Raw genomic sequence first — 17,957 nt, 5'->3', positions numbered from 1 at the left:
TTGCTTGGAAAATTGTTTTCCAGCCTTTCATTCTGAGGTAGTGTCTATCTTTTTCTCTGAGATGAGTTTCTTGTAAGCAGCAAAATGTTGGGTCTTGTTTGTGTAGCCAGTTTGTTAGTCTATGTCTTTTTATCGGGGAGTTGAGTCCATTGATATTAAGAGATATTAAGGAAAAGTAATTGTTGTTTTCTGTTATTTTTGTTGTTAAAGTTGGCATTCTGTTCTTGTGGCTGTCTTCTTTTAGGTTTGTTGAGGGATTACCTTCTTGTTGTTTCTAGGGCGTGGTTCCTGTCCTTGTATTGTTTTTTTTCTGTTATTATCCTTTGAAGGGCTGGATTCGTGGAGAGATAATGTGTGAATTTGGCTTTGTCGTGGAATACTTTGGTTTCTCCATCTATGTTAATTGAGAGTTTGGCTGGGTATAGTAGCTTGGGCTGGAATTTGTGTTCTTTTAGTGTCTGTATAACATCTGTCCAGGATCTTCTAGCTTTCATAGTCTCTGGTGAAAAATCTGGTGTAATTCTGATAGGCTTGCCTTTATATGTTACTTGGCCTTTTTCTCTTACTGCTTTTAGTATTCTATCTTTATTTAGTGCATTTGTTGTTCTGATTATTATGTGTCGGGAGGTATTTCTTTTCTGGTCCAGCCTATTTGGAGTTCTGTAGGCTTCTTGTATGTTCATGGGCATCTCTTTCTTTAGATTTGGGAAGTTTTCTTCTATAATTTTGTTGAAGATGTTTGCTGGTCCTTTGAGTTGAAAATCTTCATTCTCATCCACTCCTATTATCCGTAGGTTTGGTCTTCTCATTGTGTCCTGTATTTCCTGGATGTTTTGAGTTAGGATCTTTTTGCATTTTCCATTTTCCTTGATTGTTGTGCCCATGTTCTCTATGGAATCTTCTGCACCTGAGATTCTCTCTTCCATCTCTTGTATTCTGTTGCTGATGCTTGCATCTATGGTTCCAGATTTCTTTCCTAGGGTTTCTATCTCCAGTGTTGCCTCATTTTGGGTTTTCTTTATTGTGTCTACTTCCCTTTTTAGGTCTAGTATGGTTTTGTTCATTTCCATCATCTGATTGGATGTGTTTTCCTGTTTCTCTTTAAGGACTTCTACCAGTTTGGTTGTGTTTTCCTGTTTTTCTTTAAGGACTTGTAACTCTTTAGCCATGTTCTCCTGTAGTTCTTTAAAGTCCTTCTTGATGTCCTCTACCAACATCATGAGATATGCTTTTAAATCCAGGTCTAGTTTTCCAGGTGTGTTGGGGTGCCCTGGACTGGGCGAAGTGGGAGTGCTGGGTCCTGATGATGGTGAGTGGTCTTGGTTTCTGTTAGTAAGATTCTTACCTTTACCTCTCGCCATCTGGTAATCTCTGGAGTTGTTATAGTCCAGAGTTATAGTCTTGTTCAGAGGTTGTTCTTCTGGGGATTCTGAGTATCCTCTGTCAGCAGACCTGTACAGACTAAGTTCGGCGGAGTCCCGGAGCCAAGATGGCGCTCCCTGCAGGGCAGGTCACTGTTCTCCGGCTGGGAGGGTGTCGGATGTCTGCGGCCCCAAAAGGGTGCTGCCTCAGCGGTTCTGTGGCTCCCGCCTGTCCCAGAAGCTGTCTGCCTCTGTGGTCCTCACTCTGACCTGTACAGACTAAGTTCGGCGGAGTCCCGGAGCCAAGATGGCGCTCCCTGCAGGGCAGGTCACTGTCCTCCGACTGGGAGGGTGCCCGATGTCTGCGGCCCCAAAAGGGTGCTGCCTCAGCGGCTCTGTGGCTCCCGCCTGTCCCAGAAGCTGTCTGCCTCTGTGGTCCTCACTCTAACCTGTAGACTAAGTTCGGCGGAGTCCCGGAGCCAAGATGGCACTCTCTGCAGGGCAGGCCTCTGTCCTCCGGATGGGAGGATGCCGGAAGTCTGCGGCCCCAAAAGGGTGCTGCCTCAGCGGCTCTGTGGCTCCTGCCTGTCCCAGAAGCCGTCTGCCCCCGTGGTCCCCACTCTGACCTGTAGAGACTAAGCTCGGCGGAGTCCCGGAGCCAAGATGGCGCTCCCTGCAGGGCAGGTCACTGTCCTCCGACTGGGAGGGTGCCGGAAGTCTGCGGCCCCAAAAGGGTGCTGCCTCAGCGGCTCTGTGGCTCCCGCCTGTCCCAGAAGCTGTCTGCCTCTGTGGTCCCCACTCTGACCTGTAGACTAAGTTTGGCGGAGTCCCGGAGCCAAGATGGCGCTCTCTGCAGGGCAGCTCTCTGTCCTCCGGCTGGGAGGGTGCCGGAAGTCTGCGGCCCCAAAAGGGTGCTGCCTCAGCGGCTCTGTGGCTCCCGCCTGTCCCAGAAGCTGTCTGCCTCTGTGGTCCCCACTCTGACCTGTAGACTAAGTTCGGCGGAGTCCCGGAGCCAAGATGGCGCTCTCTGCAGGGCAGGTCTCTGTCCTCCGGCTGGGAGGGTGCCGGAAGTCTGCGGCCCCAAAAGGGTGCTGCCTCAGAGGCTCTGTGGCTCCTGCCTGTCCCAGAAGCCGTCTGCCCCCGTGGTCCCCACTCTGACCTGTAGAGACTAAGCTCGGCGGAGTCCCGGAGCCAAGATGGCGCTCCCTGCAGGGCAGGTCACTGTCCCAGGACAGATATTTTACAGACCCTAAAAGAACACAAATGCCAGCCCAGGCTACTATACCCAGCAAACCTCTCAGTTACAATAGATGGAGAAACCAAGGTATTCCATGACAAAACCAAATTCACTCAATATCTTTCCACGAATCCAGCCCTTCAAAGGGTAATAAAGGGAAAACTCCAACAAAAGGAGGGAAATCATGCCCTAGAAAAATCAAGAAAGTAGTCCTTCAACAAAACTAAAAGAAGACAGTCACAAGAACAGAATTCCAACTCTAACAAAACAAGAACAAAAACAAAAACAAACAAAAAAAAAAAACCAGGAAGCAACAATTACTTTTCTTTAATATCTTTTAATATCAATGGAATCAACTCTCCAATAACAAGACATAGACCAACAGACTGCCTATATAAACAGGACTCTACATTTAGCTGCATAAAGGATACCCAACTTGACAGACACTACCTCAGAGTAAAAGGCTGGAAAATAATTTTCCAATCAAATGGTCTGAAGAAACCAGCCTGAGTAGCCATTCTAATATCAAATAAAATTGACTTCCAGCCCAAAGTTATAAAAAAGACGAGGAGGGGCACTTCATACACATCAATTGTAAAATCTGCCAAGATGAACTCTCAATTCTGAACATGAATGCTCAAAATGAAAGGCCACCCACATTAATTAAAGAAACTTTAGTAAAGCTCAAAGCACATATTGTACCTCACACAATAATAGTGGGAGAGTTCAACAGTCCATTCTCAGAATTGGACAGATTCTGGAAATAGAAACAAAAGAGAAACACATTGAAACTAACAGAAGTTATGAAAGAAATGGATTTAACAGATATCTACAGAGGATTTTATCCTCAAGCAAAAGAAGCTACCTTCTTCTCAGCACCTCATGGTACCTTTTCCAAAATTGACCATAAAATTGGTCATATAACAGGCCTCAAGAGATACAAAAATATTGAAATTATCACATGCATCCTATTAGATCGCAATAGAATAAGACTGATCTTCAACAACAACATAAATAATAAAAGCCCACATTCACTTGGATGCTGAACAACACTCTACTCAATGATATCTTGATCAAGGAAGAAATAAAGAAAGAAATAAAAGTCTTTTTATAGTTTAATGAAAATGAAGCCACAACATACCCAATCTTATGGGACCCAATGAAAGCATTCCTGAGAGGAAAGCACATAGCTCTGAATGCCAACAAAAAGAAACTAGAGAGAATATATACTAGCAACCTGACATCACACCTAAAAGTTTTAGAACAAATGGAAGAAAATTCACCCATGAGGAGTCAAGAGTAGGAAATAATCAAACTTAGGGTTGAAATCAACCAAGTGGAAACAAAAAGAACTATACAACAATCAATCAAACCAGAAGCTGGTTCTTTGAGAAAATCAACAATATAGATAAACTCCTAGATAGACTAACTAGAGGGCACAGGGACAGTATCCTAATTAACCACATAAGAAATGAAAAGGGAGCAAAACAACAGAACATGAGGAAATTCAAAACATCATCAGATCCAGTTACAAAAGGCTATACTCAACAAAACAGGAAAACCTGAATGAAATATACAAATTTCCTGACAGATACTAGGTACCATAGTAAAAATAGGATCAAATTAACAATCAAAACAATCCCATTTCCTCTAAAGTGACAGAAGCAGTCATTTATTGTCTCCCAACCAAAAAAAAAAAAAATCCCAGGTCCAAATGGGTTTAGTGCAGAGTTCTATCAAAACTTCAAAGAAGAACTAATTCCAATTCTCCTAAAATTATTCCAAAATATAGAAACAGAAGGTACTCTACCCAATTCATTCTATGAAGCCACAATTACTCTGATACCTAAACAACATAAAGACCCAACAAAGAAAGAGAACCTTAGAGGAATTTCCCTTGTGAATATTGATGTAAAAATACTCAATAAAATCAACGTAAACCAAATCCAAGAACACATCAAAATGTTCATCCATCATGATCAAGTGGGCTTCATCCCAGGGATGCAGGGATGGTTCAATATGTGGAAATAAATCATCATAATCCACTATATAAACAAACTATGAGAAACAAATCACATGATCATGCCTTAGATGCTGAGAATGCATTTGACAAAATCCAACACCTCTTCATGAGAAAAGACTTGGAAAGATCAGGAATTCAAAGCCTATATCTAAACATAATTAAATAAATATACAGCAAACCAGTAGCCAACATTATAATAAATGGAGAGAAACTTGAAGAAATTCCACTAAAATCAGGTACTAGTCAAGGCTGCCCACGTTTGTGCTACCCATTCAATATAGTACTTGAAGTCCTATCCAGAGCAATTCAAAAACAAAGGGAGACCAAGGGGATACAATTTGAAGAGGAAGAAGTCAAAATATTACTTTTTGCAGATGATATGATAGTATATATGAGTGACCCTAAAAATTCCACCAGAGAACTACTAAACCTGATAAATATCTTCATTGATGTAGCTGGATGTAAAATTTACTCAAACAAATCATTGGGCTTTCTCTACACAATGGAAAAACAGGATGAGAAAGAAATTTGGGAAACATCACCCTTCACAATAGTCACACACACAGAAATACCTTAGTGTGACTCTAACTAAGGAAATGAAAGATCTGTATGGTAGGAACTTCAAGTCTCTGAAGAAAGAAATCAAAGATCTCAGAAGATGGAAAGATCTCCCATGGTCATGGATTGCTAGGATTAATACAATAAAAATGGCCATTTTGCCAAAAACAATCTACAGATTCAATGCAATCACCAGCAAAATTCCAACTCAATTCTTCAACGAGTTAGAAAGGGCAATTTGCACATTCATCTACAATAACAAGAAAACTAGGAGAACAAAAACTATTCTCCACAATAAAAGAAACTCTGGTGGAATCACCATGCCTGTCTTCAAGTTGTACTACAGAGCAATTGTGGTAAAAACTGCATGGTACTTTTACAGCGACAGACAGGTATACCAATGGAATAGAATCGAAGACCCAGAAATGAACCCACACACCTATGGTTACTTGATCTTTGAAAAGGAAGCTAAAACCATCCACTTGAAAAAAGACAATATTTTCAACAAATGGTGTTGGCTTAACTGGCAGTTATCATGTAGAAGAATGCGAATTGATACATTCTTTTTGTTTGTTTGTTTGTTTGTTTGTTTTTTCGAGACAGGGTTTCTCTGTGTAGCTCTGACTGTCCTGGAACTCACTTCGTAGATCAGGCTGGCCTTGAACTCAGAAATCCACCCACCTCTGCCTCCCCAGTGCTGGGATTAAAGGCATGTGGCACCACCACCCGTGGATTGGTACATTCTTATCTCCTGTCCAAAGCTCAAGTTTAAGTGAATCAAAGAACTCAACATAAAACCAGAGACTCTGAAACTTAGAGACTAGAAAGTGGGAAAAATCCTCGAAGATATGAGCACAGGGAAAAATTACCTGAACAGAAGAGCAATGGCTTATGCTGTAAGATTGATAATCAATAAATGGGACCATATAAAATTGCAAAGCTTCTGTAAGGCAAAAGACAATGTCAATAAGAAAAAAATGTCACAAACAGATTGGGAAAGGATTTTAACTAATACTAAATCTGATACGGGACTAATATCCAATACATAAAAGTAACCCAAGAAGCTGGACTCCAGAAATTCCAAAAAAAAAACATGAAAAAATAGGGTATGGAGCTAAACAAAGAATTCTCAACTGAAGACTACCAAATGGCTGAGAAGCACCTGAAAAAATGTTCAACATCTTTAATCATCAGGGAAATGCAAATCGAAACAACCCTGAGATTCCACCTCAGAATGGCTAAGATCATAAACTCAGGTGACAGCCGATGCTGGAGAGGAAGTGGAGAAAGAGGAACACTCCATTGCTGGTGGATTGCAAACTTGTACAACTCTGGAAATCAGTCTTGTGGTTCCTCAATAAATTGGACATAGAACTACAGGAGGATCCAGCAATATCTCTCCTGGACATATGCACAGAAGATGTTCCAACTGATAATAAGTACACATGCTCCACTATGTCCATAGCAGCCTTATTTATAATAGCCAGAAGCTGTAAAGAACCCAGTTGTCCCTCAACAGAGGAATGGATACAGAAAATGTGGTACATTTCAACAATGGAGTATTTCTCAGCTATTAAATCAATGAATTTATGAAATTTTAGGCCAATTTGATGAATCTAGAGGATATCATTCCGAGTCACAATAACCCAATCACAAACAACTCACATGATATACACTCACCGATAAGTGGATATTAGCCCAGAAACTTTTAATTCCCAAAATACAATTTGCAAAACACATGAACCTCAAGACTAAGGAATATCAAAGTGTGGATACTTCATTTCTGCTTAGAATGGGGAACAAAATACCCATTGAAGGAGTTAGAGATGCAAAGTTTGGAGCTGGGACGGCAAGAAGCACTATCCAGAGACTTCCCCTCCCAGGGATCCAAACATAATCAGCCCCCAAACACGGACACTATTGCATAGGCTAGCAAGATTTTGCTGACAGGACCTTGATATAGCTATCTCTTGTGAGGTTGTGCCAGTGCCTGGCTAACACAGAAGTGGATGCTCACAATCAGCTATTGGATGGAACACAGGGCCCCCAATGGAGGAACTAGAGAAGGTACCCAAGGAGCTGAAGGGGTCTGTAACCCTATAGGAGGAAAAACTATATGAACTAACCAGTTCCTCCTGAGATCCTGTCTCTAGTCAAATATTTTTCCGAGGATGGCCTAGTCGGCCATCATTGGGAAGAGAGACTTTTGGCCTTGCAACGATTATATGCCCCAGTTCAGTGGAATGTCGGGGCCAGGAAGTAGAAGTGGGTGGGTTGGGGAGCAGGGCGAGGGGAGGTTATAGGGTACTTTCAGGATAGCATTTGAAATGTAAATGAAGAAAATATCTAATAAAAATTTGTTTAATAAAAAAAGAAGAAAGCAGTGCTAAGAGGGAAATCATAGCTCTAACTGCCTCCTTAAACAAAGTAGAGAGTTCATACACTAGGCAGCTTTTCAGCATATCTGAAAGCTCAACATCACAAAGAAGCCAATACACCTAAGAATAGACACATTAGCAATGTCAGGAATGAAAAGATTGACATAACAACAGAAACTGAGGTAATTCAAAAAATCATCAGATCCTACTACAAAGTCTTATTTCAACAAAACTGGAAAATCTAGATGAAAGGGGTGCTTTTCTTTTTTTTTTTCTTTTCTTTTCTTTTGTGTGTGTGTGTGTGTGTGTGTGTGTGTGTGTGTATTGATCCAGTGAGTTAGTCTTCACCTTTTATTTACATAGTTGAGGCCATTTATTTTTACAGTATTTTATTAGGTATTTTCCTCATTTACATTTCCAATGCTATCACAAAAGTCCCCCATCCCCTCCCACCCACTCCCCTAACCAACCATTCCCACTTTTTGGCCCTGGCATGCCCCTGTACTGGAGCATATAAAGTTTGCAAGTCCAATGGGCCTCTCTTTGCAGTGATGGCCGACTAGGCCATCTTTTGATACATATGCAGCTAGAGTCAAGAGCTCCGGGGTACTGGTTAGTTCATAATGTAGTTCCACCTATAGGGTTACAGATTCCTTTAGCTCCTTGGGTATTTTCTCTAGCTCCTCCATTGGGGGCCCTGTGATCCATCCAATAGCTGACTATGAGCATCCACTTATGTGTTTGCTAGGCCCCGGCGTAGCCTCGCTAGAGACAGCTGTATCAGGGTCCTATCAGCAAAATCTTGCTAGTGTATGCAGTGGTGTCAGTGTTTGGAGACTGATTATGGGATGGATCTCTGTGTATGGCATTCTCTAGATGGTCCATACTTTTGTCTCAGCTCCAAACTTTGTAACTCCTTCCATGGGTGTTTTGTTCCTAATTCTAAGAAGGGGCAAAGTGTCCACACTTTGGTCTTCGTTCTTGAGTTTCATGTGTTTTGCAAATTGTAACTTATATCTTGGGTATTCTAAGTTTCTTGGCTAGTATCCACTTATCAGTGAGTACATATCATTTGAGTTCTTTTGGCAGATACTAAATACCGCAGTTAAACTAGGATCAGATAAACCATCTAAACAGTCCCATAACCCCTAAGGAAATAGCAGTCATTAAAATCTCCCAACCAAGAATAGCTCAGGACCAGATGGTTTTAGTGCAGAATTCTCTCAGACCTTCAAAGAAGACCGAATACCAATACTTTTCAAATTATTCCACAGAATGGAAACAGAAAATACACAACTCAATTATTCTATTAAGCAAAATTATGCTGCTAGCAAAACCACTCAAAGACTCAATAAAGAAAGAGAACATCAGACCAATTTCCTTTATGACCACTGATGCATAAACACTGAATAAAATTCTCACAAACCAAATCCAAGATCATATCAAAATGATCATTCACCACAATCAAGTATGCTTCAACCCAGGGATGCAGGGATGGTTCAATATAAGGAAATTCATCAACTTAATCCACTATATAAATGAACTCAAAGAAAAACAATCACATGATCATTTTATTTGATGCTGAGAAAGTATTTGACATATTTCAACACCCCTTCATGATAAAAGTCTTAGAAAGACTAGGAGTTCTAGGCCCATACATAAACATAATAAAAACATTATACATCAAGCCAGTACCAAACATCGAACTAAATGGAGAGAAAAATAAAACAATCCCCCTAAAATCAGGAACTAGGCAAGGCTGTCCACTCTTTTATTATCTATCCAATATAGTAGTAGAAGTCCTTACTAGAGCAATAAGACAACAAAGGCAGGTAAAAGGAATTCAAATTGGAAAGGGAAAAGACAAAATACCACTATTTGCAGAGGATATGATAGTTTATTTAAGTGACCCCAAAATTTCACCCAGAGAGCTCCTACATCAGATAAACAACTCCAGCAAAATGGCTGGATAGGAAATTAACTGGAACAAATCAGTAGCCTTCCTATACTCAAAGGATACACAGGCTGATAAGTAATTAGGGAAGAAACACCCTTTACAACAGTAACAAATAACATAAAATATTTTGGTGTGACTCTAACCAAGCAAGTGGAAGACTTGTATAACAAGAACTTTAAGTCTCTGAAGAAAGAAATGGAAGAAGATCTCAGATTAAAATATCTCCCATTTTCATGGATTATCAGGATTAATATAGTAAAAATGGTCGTCTTTCTGAAGGCAGGCCACAGATTCAATGCAATTCCCATCAAAATTCCAACTCACTTCTTCATAGACTTAGAATGAGCAATTTGCAAATTCATTAACAACAACAACAAAAGCAGCAACACAACCAAGATACCTAAAAGTATTCTCAACAAGAAAAGAACTTCTAGGGGACTCAACATCCCTGACTTCAATCTGTATTACAATACAGTAGTGATAAAAAGTGCATGGTTTTGGTACAGAAACAGGAAGCAGATAAGTTGAACAGAATTGAAGACCCAGATATGAACCCACACAGCTATGATCACTTGATCTTTGACAAAGGAGCTAAAAGCATCCAGTAGAAAAAAGACAGCAGTTTTAACAATTGATGCTTGTTTGACTATAGGTAAGCCTGTAGAAGAATGAAAATAACTCCATTCTTATATCCTTGTACAAAGCCAAAGTCCAAGTGAATCAAGGACCTCCACAAAACCGGTTACACTGGATCTAATAGAAAAGTAATTGCAAAGAGCCTCGAACACATTGGCACAGGGGAAAATTTTCTGAGCAGAACACCAATGGCTAATGCTCTTCTAAGATTAAGAATTGATCAATGGGATCTCTTAAAATGGAGAATATTCTGTATGGCCGAGGACACTGTCATTAGGACAGAACAGCAACCAATAGATAGGGATAGGATCTTTACCAATCCTTCTGGTCAATATATACAAAGAACTCAAGAAGTTATACCCCAGACAATCAAATAACCTTATTAAAATGGGGTACAGAGTTAAAGAAAGAATTTTCAACTGAGTAATCTAAAATAGCTGAGAAGCACCTAAAGTAATGTCCAACATCCTTAGTCATCAATGAAATGCAATTCAAAACAAACCTGAGATTCTACCTAGGTCAGTCAGAATGGCAAAGATCAAAAGCTCAGGGGACTGCACAGGTTGGCCAGGATGTGGAGAAAGAGGCACACTCCTCCATTGCTGGTGGGATTGCAAACTGGTATAGCCACTCTGGAAATCGGTCTGGAGGTTACTCAAAAAATTGGACATAGTACTATCTGAGGACATAGCTATACAACTACCAGACATATACCCAAAAATTGTTCCAACATATAACAAGGATACATGCTTTATTATGTATATGTAGCAGAGTTACACATAATGGCCAGAGTCTGAAAAGAACCCAGATGCTCCTTAACAGAGGAAAGGATACAGAAGACGTACATTTACACAATGAAGTACTACTTAGCTATTGAAAACAATGGCTTCATGAAGTTTGCAGGCAAATATTTGGAAGTAGAAAATGTTATCCTTCGTGATGTAACTTGGTCACAAAAGAACACAAATGGCATGTAGTCAGTGATAAATGGATATTAGCCCCAAAGTTCAAAATACCCATGATAGAATTACAGATCATAGGAATCTCAAGAATATGGAATACTAAATTGTGGATGCCTCAGTACTTCTTAGAAGGGGGAACTAAATTCCTGAGTTAGAGCCTGGGAGGGACTTGTGAGGAAAGAGTGTATGGGGAAGGGAGCAGGATCAGATGTGTCAGGAGACATTGATGATATACAAAGGGTCAGGAAATTGAACAGAGGTGTGTGACAATGGGAGTTGTGAACTGTATGCAGTCACCAGGAAGCCAAGTCCCAGGTGCCAGCAAATCAAGAGGCTTCCAGAATGCAATGGTGATGAGATTAGCTGAAATACCCATAAAGGGGAGGGAGAGTCTCTAGAGACCATATCCAGGGGTTAGGAAAATGCCCTGGTTGGAGTATGGGACCACCAACTAATCTCCAATTTTTTAACCCAGAATTGTTCTTGTCTAAAGGAAATACAAGGACAAAGTGTGGAGCAGAGACTAAAGGAAAGACCATCCAGATTCTACCCCACGGGAGGATCCATCCCATGAAGAGACTCTAAACAGAGAAACTGTTGCTGATGCCAAGAAGTGCTTGCTGACAGGAGACTGATATAGCTGTCTCCTGAGAGGATCTGTCAGACCCTGACAAATATAGGTACAGATGCTCACAGCCAAACATTGGGCTGAGCATGGGGACCCCATTGGAGGATTTGGGAAACGGATTGAAGGAGCTGAAGGAGTTTGCAACACCATAGGAAGAACAAAAATATCAACCAACCAGACCCACCCACAGGAACTAAACCACCAAACAAAGAGTATACCCATGGAGGGACTCATGGCTCCAGCTGCATATGTAGCAGAAGATTGCCTTATCTGGCATCAGTGGGAAGGAGAGACCATTGGTACAGTGAAGGCTTGATGCCCCAGTGTAGGTGAATGCCAGGGCAATGAGTTGGGAGTGGGTGGGTGTGTGTGGGAGCACTCTCATAGAAGCAGGGGAAGGTAGGATAGGTTAGGAGACTTGGGGAGAGGGAACTGGGAAAGGGAATAACATTTGAAATGTAAATAAATTAAATATCCAATAAAATAAGGCAAGTGGATAGTTAAAGAGTTATTAGGAGAACAGTTTGAAGAAGTAGACAATTTACCATATGCTAAAATAAACTTCTTGCCAAAGATGTTGACATAAGCACAGTGTCTAACAGAAGCTAAGTCAGCAGTTAGCTGGAAGGGGATGTTTGCACATTCAGGAAATTTAAAAGAGGGTAATACAAGCAGTTGATGAAGAAGAAGGCTTACACAAGCTGGCATGTTTAACAAAGGCTAAAATGAGCAATTAGTTAAGGGAGAGGTTTTGTATAAGCACAGAGTTTAAAAGAGGCTAAAACAAGCACTTGGCTGGAGAAGGAGAGATGCACATGCAGACAAGTTTAACAGAAGCTAACACAAACAGGTTGAAAAGGTGTAAGTTACAGACAACTTTTTTTTTTTAACAGCAACTCAGATAAACAGAAGTTTTGTATATACAAAAGTGTTTAATGGAGAAAGCAATTGGAACCTGTAATTTGAGGGTGGAACTGGGTCTTGGGATTGGCACCAGCATTTGAAGAAGAAGCTTATAGTTTATCATTGGGATGGGTCACCCATCATTACATTTCACATGAAGTTTACTCTAATCAACATTTTCTTTTTGTACATCCTTAAGGGAGCTTGTTCTCTATCATTCTCTTTCTAGAAACAATGTGTTCATTCTTCTAGGATGCAGTCTTTAATGTAGGCCTCTTTTATCAACTTACTCTCAAAATTTGCTTCAACTATGCTTTCATACTGTTACACATGATCCTGTAATTTGTAAAGAAAAGGGAATTATTAAACTCTTCAAACAACACAAGCAGATATAGGCCTCAGATCTTGTTACCTTCTGTGTATCCAAAATCACTACAAGGTATTTTCATTCAACCAAAATCATTGGAAAAATGAATTCTACCTTCCCCTAAAACATCTTTGATACTTGATTGTTCTATTTAATGATTAGAAATTCATGTTCCATGATTATCTGACTCAATTCCTACTATTTCTTCAAGTATTCGCTAGGCATTTCATGGCCAAGAGGCTGTGTTTGAGCTTGTGTTAATATTTCTGCCTTGGGGACAGAATGTTTGGTTCTTGGGGAAAATCTGGAAGTATTTGGAGCTGTATCCTAGAAACGCATGTAATGGCTGTAAAACAGTTTAATTGGCTATTCTTTGGGGCACATGTAATGGCAGCACAATGAGAGAAATGAGAATGAGGGTGTTCACGAGGATTCAAAGTGGATCAAGAACTCAAAGTGGTCAGTCATCTGCTATGGGGCAAAGACCTAGTTGAATTGTGATTGTGTCCTGAAAATATGAACAATGCAAAACTTAACTATGTAGACTAATTTATCTGTGGAAGAAATTTTAAAGTTAAATGTAATTCAGGCTATGGCATAGAAAAATTTCAGGACTGTTGATTAATTCCATAGTGAAAGAGCCCCAACTGAGTGTAAGAACAAATTACTTAAAAACTGAAAGCCCAACCTAGGATCCTGCTGAAAGAGTCCTTTTTTTCTGGGCTTCACTCTCCTAGTGAAGTGCCTCTATGTGGTATGCAGAAAGAGTCTGCTGACAATGAAAATTGCAAAAAATTCATTGACCTCATCAACAGTCTTATAGAGTCAGTCTCTCTCTCTCTCTCTCTCTCTCTCTCTCTCTCTCTCTCTCTCTCTCTCTCTCTCTCTCTCTCTGGACAAATTATTATAGTGCCATGCAAGGTGTGGACAACCAGTTCCAATAATGGCTGTCTCAACGGAATGTCAATGAATACAGTAGTTGTACCATCAACAAGCTAAATTTTTCAACTGGTCTTCAGTATACTCCAGAATAAAAAAAAGCATTAAGCATTAATCCTAGTATAGGAATGGACATGATTGCCAGAGTAAGAACATGCAGGAAATTTAGGAAGTATCCATCCAGGACCTTTATACATGATCCCAGCACAATGTCTGTTCCAGGTTAATAGTGGATCTTCTCATGTCCAAAGTTGTGTATGACATGCATATCATTTCATTTGGAGAGTCTTCATTAGAAGTGTGTCATTGTACTTCAAATGATTTAATTAAGAAAACAATCATTAACAAGTTTGTTCAGTCACTTGAATTTTAGTTAGTTGAACATGTGGTCAAGTGAACTACCAAGAATAATCTTCAAAGGTCATTTTAAATCAAATAGGCTATTTCACCCATCACTAAATAATGCATGTAATTTTATCTGATTTGAGAGACTTCACCTCACAATTCATGTGTGCCCATTTGAAATTGTTCATAGCTCAGGAACTATCACCTAGTTCTAGAGTCATGGAAACATAAGAATGTGTACATTCTTATTTCACTTATGGTTGAGAGTCACTAACATTTGAACTTCCTAGAAGAGACATAAAAAGGTAATAATTTTATACTTCCACATGCCTTTTATTAGTCTTTACTATCTTAAAACAAAGAACACCAAATTAGGCCTTGACATATAGGTCAGGCTATTGTTAGGTATTATTTCCACTTGAGTAGTTCTTCCTGAATATCATAAGTGTCAGAAGCCCAATATGTGAATACTTTGTCTTCATGTCCTGCACTGTATAACTAACTGATATTGTACTTGTGAATTACTGACTCTGTGTTATTTCCTATGTATTAAATGAGACTGATACCAGTGTGGGTAACATTGGAATGTCACTACTGTCCCGAGGTGTTTAAAGTAGGTTCAAGATAAGCAAAGCATTAGCTATTAATGCAACTATCTGTGCAAGTCCAACAGTAAGCAAGACTTTGGTATAAGCAATTAACATGTGCCTAACAGAACATCTTCCATTTAGTTTCTTTAGCACTACTTGTGACTCTCTCTCTTTTCGATATTTCCAGTGACTTAGAAGACTGGTGATATTGTCATCCTCCAAATGATCTGCTATACCCTCAACACTAAAAGGTAAAGTATGACATAGGAAGTCTTCCTATTTGGTTCTTAATGAAAAGCTCGTATCTTCCCTTGGGTTTCAGACAAGAACAGTACCATTTCCTGATATGCTAGCTAATTTGTCTGGCACAAAATTATTCTACATCCTATTTTAATTTCTCCTTCAAAGCATAGTGGCCCTGTAGTCTGTTACTTCAAATATGCCTTGAAAAGAAAGAGCTTTTGTTGATTACCAATCAATTTCCCTCAATGGCAAGCCCAATATATTTATTATACTTCCCATGTGGTACTTTTACTGTCTTGACCGGTTTAGAAAGCACATTCCAGCCGGGCATGGTGGCGCACACCTTTAATCCCAGCACTCCGGAGGCAGAGGCAGGTGGATTTCTGAGTTCAAGGCCAGCCTGGTCTACAAAGTGAGCTCCAGGACAGCCAGGGCTATACAGAGAAACCCCGTCTCAAAAATCCAAAAAAAAAAAAAAAAAAAAAAAAAAAAGCACATTCCACAGAAGACTTTAGAATGATGGTTAGCTGACAGTTAATCTCTCCTTGAGAGGAGATTCCCTATTATAGACCACTCAACCTTCTGTATGTGTAATGGCAATGATGTTATGCACATTCTTGATCACTTAAGGTCTTTCCCTTTTTCTTTTCTCTTAAAGGACTCATCAGGATGTCATCTCAGTATGATTTTCTCATTTTTATTTTTAGTAAACTCATAGACCTGAATTGAAAGTTCTGAATACGTTTTTTTTTTCATAGTAAAAATATGAAGTATTATTTTTTAGTCAAAAATTACATGAGCTGAGGAAAAAACTTCTAGTTCCATCATATGTTGTACCACAATTTTCACAAAGTGCAATATTGAATAAAAAGTGGATACAGAATTCACATATTCATTATTCCTCATCTTTTACATACTTATAATAGTTTTGATGATGTAGCAATTCAACTCACTACCTTACATATATTATGAAATCAGCATCCTACCATGAAGTTTTACAGGAGAGTAGTTATAAATAGAAATTTAAGCTTGTGTTCACATGGACTTTACTTATGAAATATTACATGTATTATTCCACAGAAATGCACACCTATTAGGATAATATCTAGAGAATTATGAGTATCTCCTCCTTGATCTACTTAATATACCTATTTTCTATCATGTTCATATCTTTGGGTATTTAAAGAAGTCAGGTATGATTTTGCTTGACTTAAATGGGCATACCATGTGCATTATTTTTCTTTTGTCTCATTTGTCACAAGGGTTATACAGATATTAAAGTGCTCTTGTAAGGATTATGTAATAATCAACTACAATAAGTTTAACATTCCTCTGTTTTGAATGCTCACTGAGATTTTTATGTTTTTTTTGTTTGTTTCTCAAAGAGATCTTCAATAAGCAATACCTTAAATTATATTTCAAACTTATTTCACCACTAATTTAAATATTGGAATGGATAATAAAAAAACAACATAGCAAATTTGAAGGATACTATGAAATTATTTTCCAAATATCTTACACTGGAGATGCCTGCCACAATCATATATCAGAAGTCTTCTTATTCATACTTAACTAGTGTATAGAAGCCTAACATGTGTATAGCTAACTTAAATACAGAATTGAGATAGCAGGGGCATGGACTGAGTACTTAATACCTGTATACTATGAATCATTATGTTTTCCACATTTGTGTTCCTGGTTGATTCTAGAATTGTACTGTCTCATCTTCAGATTTGCAGGAATGAAGGAGTGGAACTTCAGAGTGACTGGCTTTCTTTGCAGCCTATTATCTTCGGGTTTAGAATAATTCTTGCAAACAGCAAATACTGGAGCCTCTGTGAATTTGACAATAATGTTGTCCAGCTTGTTTACATCAGACTTTGGGAAGCTTACTACCTTTGGGGATTTAAGTTCTCTGATACTGAGACCATAATTCTGGTACATAGCCCTGTCAACTCAACCTGGACAATTTCACCTGAATTTCAATGTGCACGGAACCTGATGTTACTGTCAATGCTGATGAAACCTGTTGTTGTGAATTTTAGCTCAGCACCCCTTAGGGTCAGCATTATCAAAGCCTCAGCCCCTGAGATTAAGATAGCGTGCTACAAGTGCTCTATCTTTATTGTGATCCTCAGCAGTCTTTGTACCATTATTTCTGTGACCTGGAACCATGTAATAGATCTCTATGGCAAAATACCCTTGACTTTCCATCAACCTTTCCAGGTAAGAATGAAACACAGCACTCATGTATTTCCAATGGGGCTCATCACAACCACTCTGTCACTCTTTGGTTTGATTATGTTCCTCTATGAGATAAGGTCACTGAAAGTTCAGAGGATGCTTAATGCCCAGCATGCTTCCAAACAAGCTAATGAGAGGTCCATAAATGAGTGTGCTGGTGTTTGCAAAATGTGCCAGGAGACTCCCTGATGAAGATTCCTACACACCACAGTACTCCTGAAATTATTTACTCAGAGAAAATAAAATATCACAATGATTTTCAGGCTATGTGTGAAGCTTTCATCATCTTCTTCCTGTTTAATGTGCTGCCTTCCTTAAAGGTCTTCACATCCTAAACTGGGCCATCTTAGACAATGTGTTCAGGCATAAATCAAGGAACCAAACCTAGGTTAGAAGTTTGTTTTTAAATAAAAAATGCCACCCAGGTATTTAAGCATGCATCCGAGTGGGGGCACTTAACACGTAATGTGTACTGAATGCAGAGCAGTACTTGTAGCCTGTTAGCAATGCTGAAAGTTCTTCTTCTTGAATAAAAGAAGACAAACAGTTCACTGGGTATTCTTAGTGCTCTGAAGCACTAAGATGG

The 17,957-nt window shown here is 39.4% G+C and overlaps 1 pseudogene; it reads left to right on the top strand.

Annotated features, from left to right (window-relative positions):
• Positions 1-15,106: 15,106 nt before the first annotated feature.
• Positions 15,107-17,560, top strand: LOC110289122 (uncharacterized; annotated as a pseudogene).
• The last annotated feature ends 397 nt before the right edge of the window (positions 17,561-17,957 follow it).

Source organism: Mus caroli, unplaced genomic scaffold, assembly GCF_978045245.1.
Source record: "Mus caroli unplaced genomic scaffold, Mus_caroli_1 scaffold_5, whole genome shotgun sequence".
Taxonomy (NCBI): domain Eukaryota; kingdom Metazoa; phylum Chordata; class Mammalia; order Rodentia; family Muridae; genus Mus; species Mus caroli.
The sequence above is the reverse complement of the archived record's forward strand: the minus strand, read 5'-3'. Positions and strand labels throughout refer to the sequence as shown.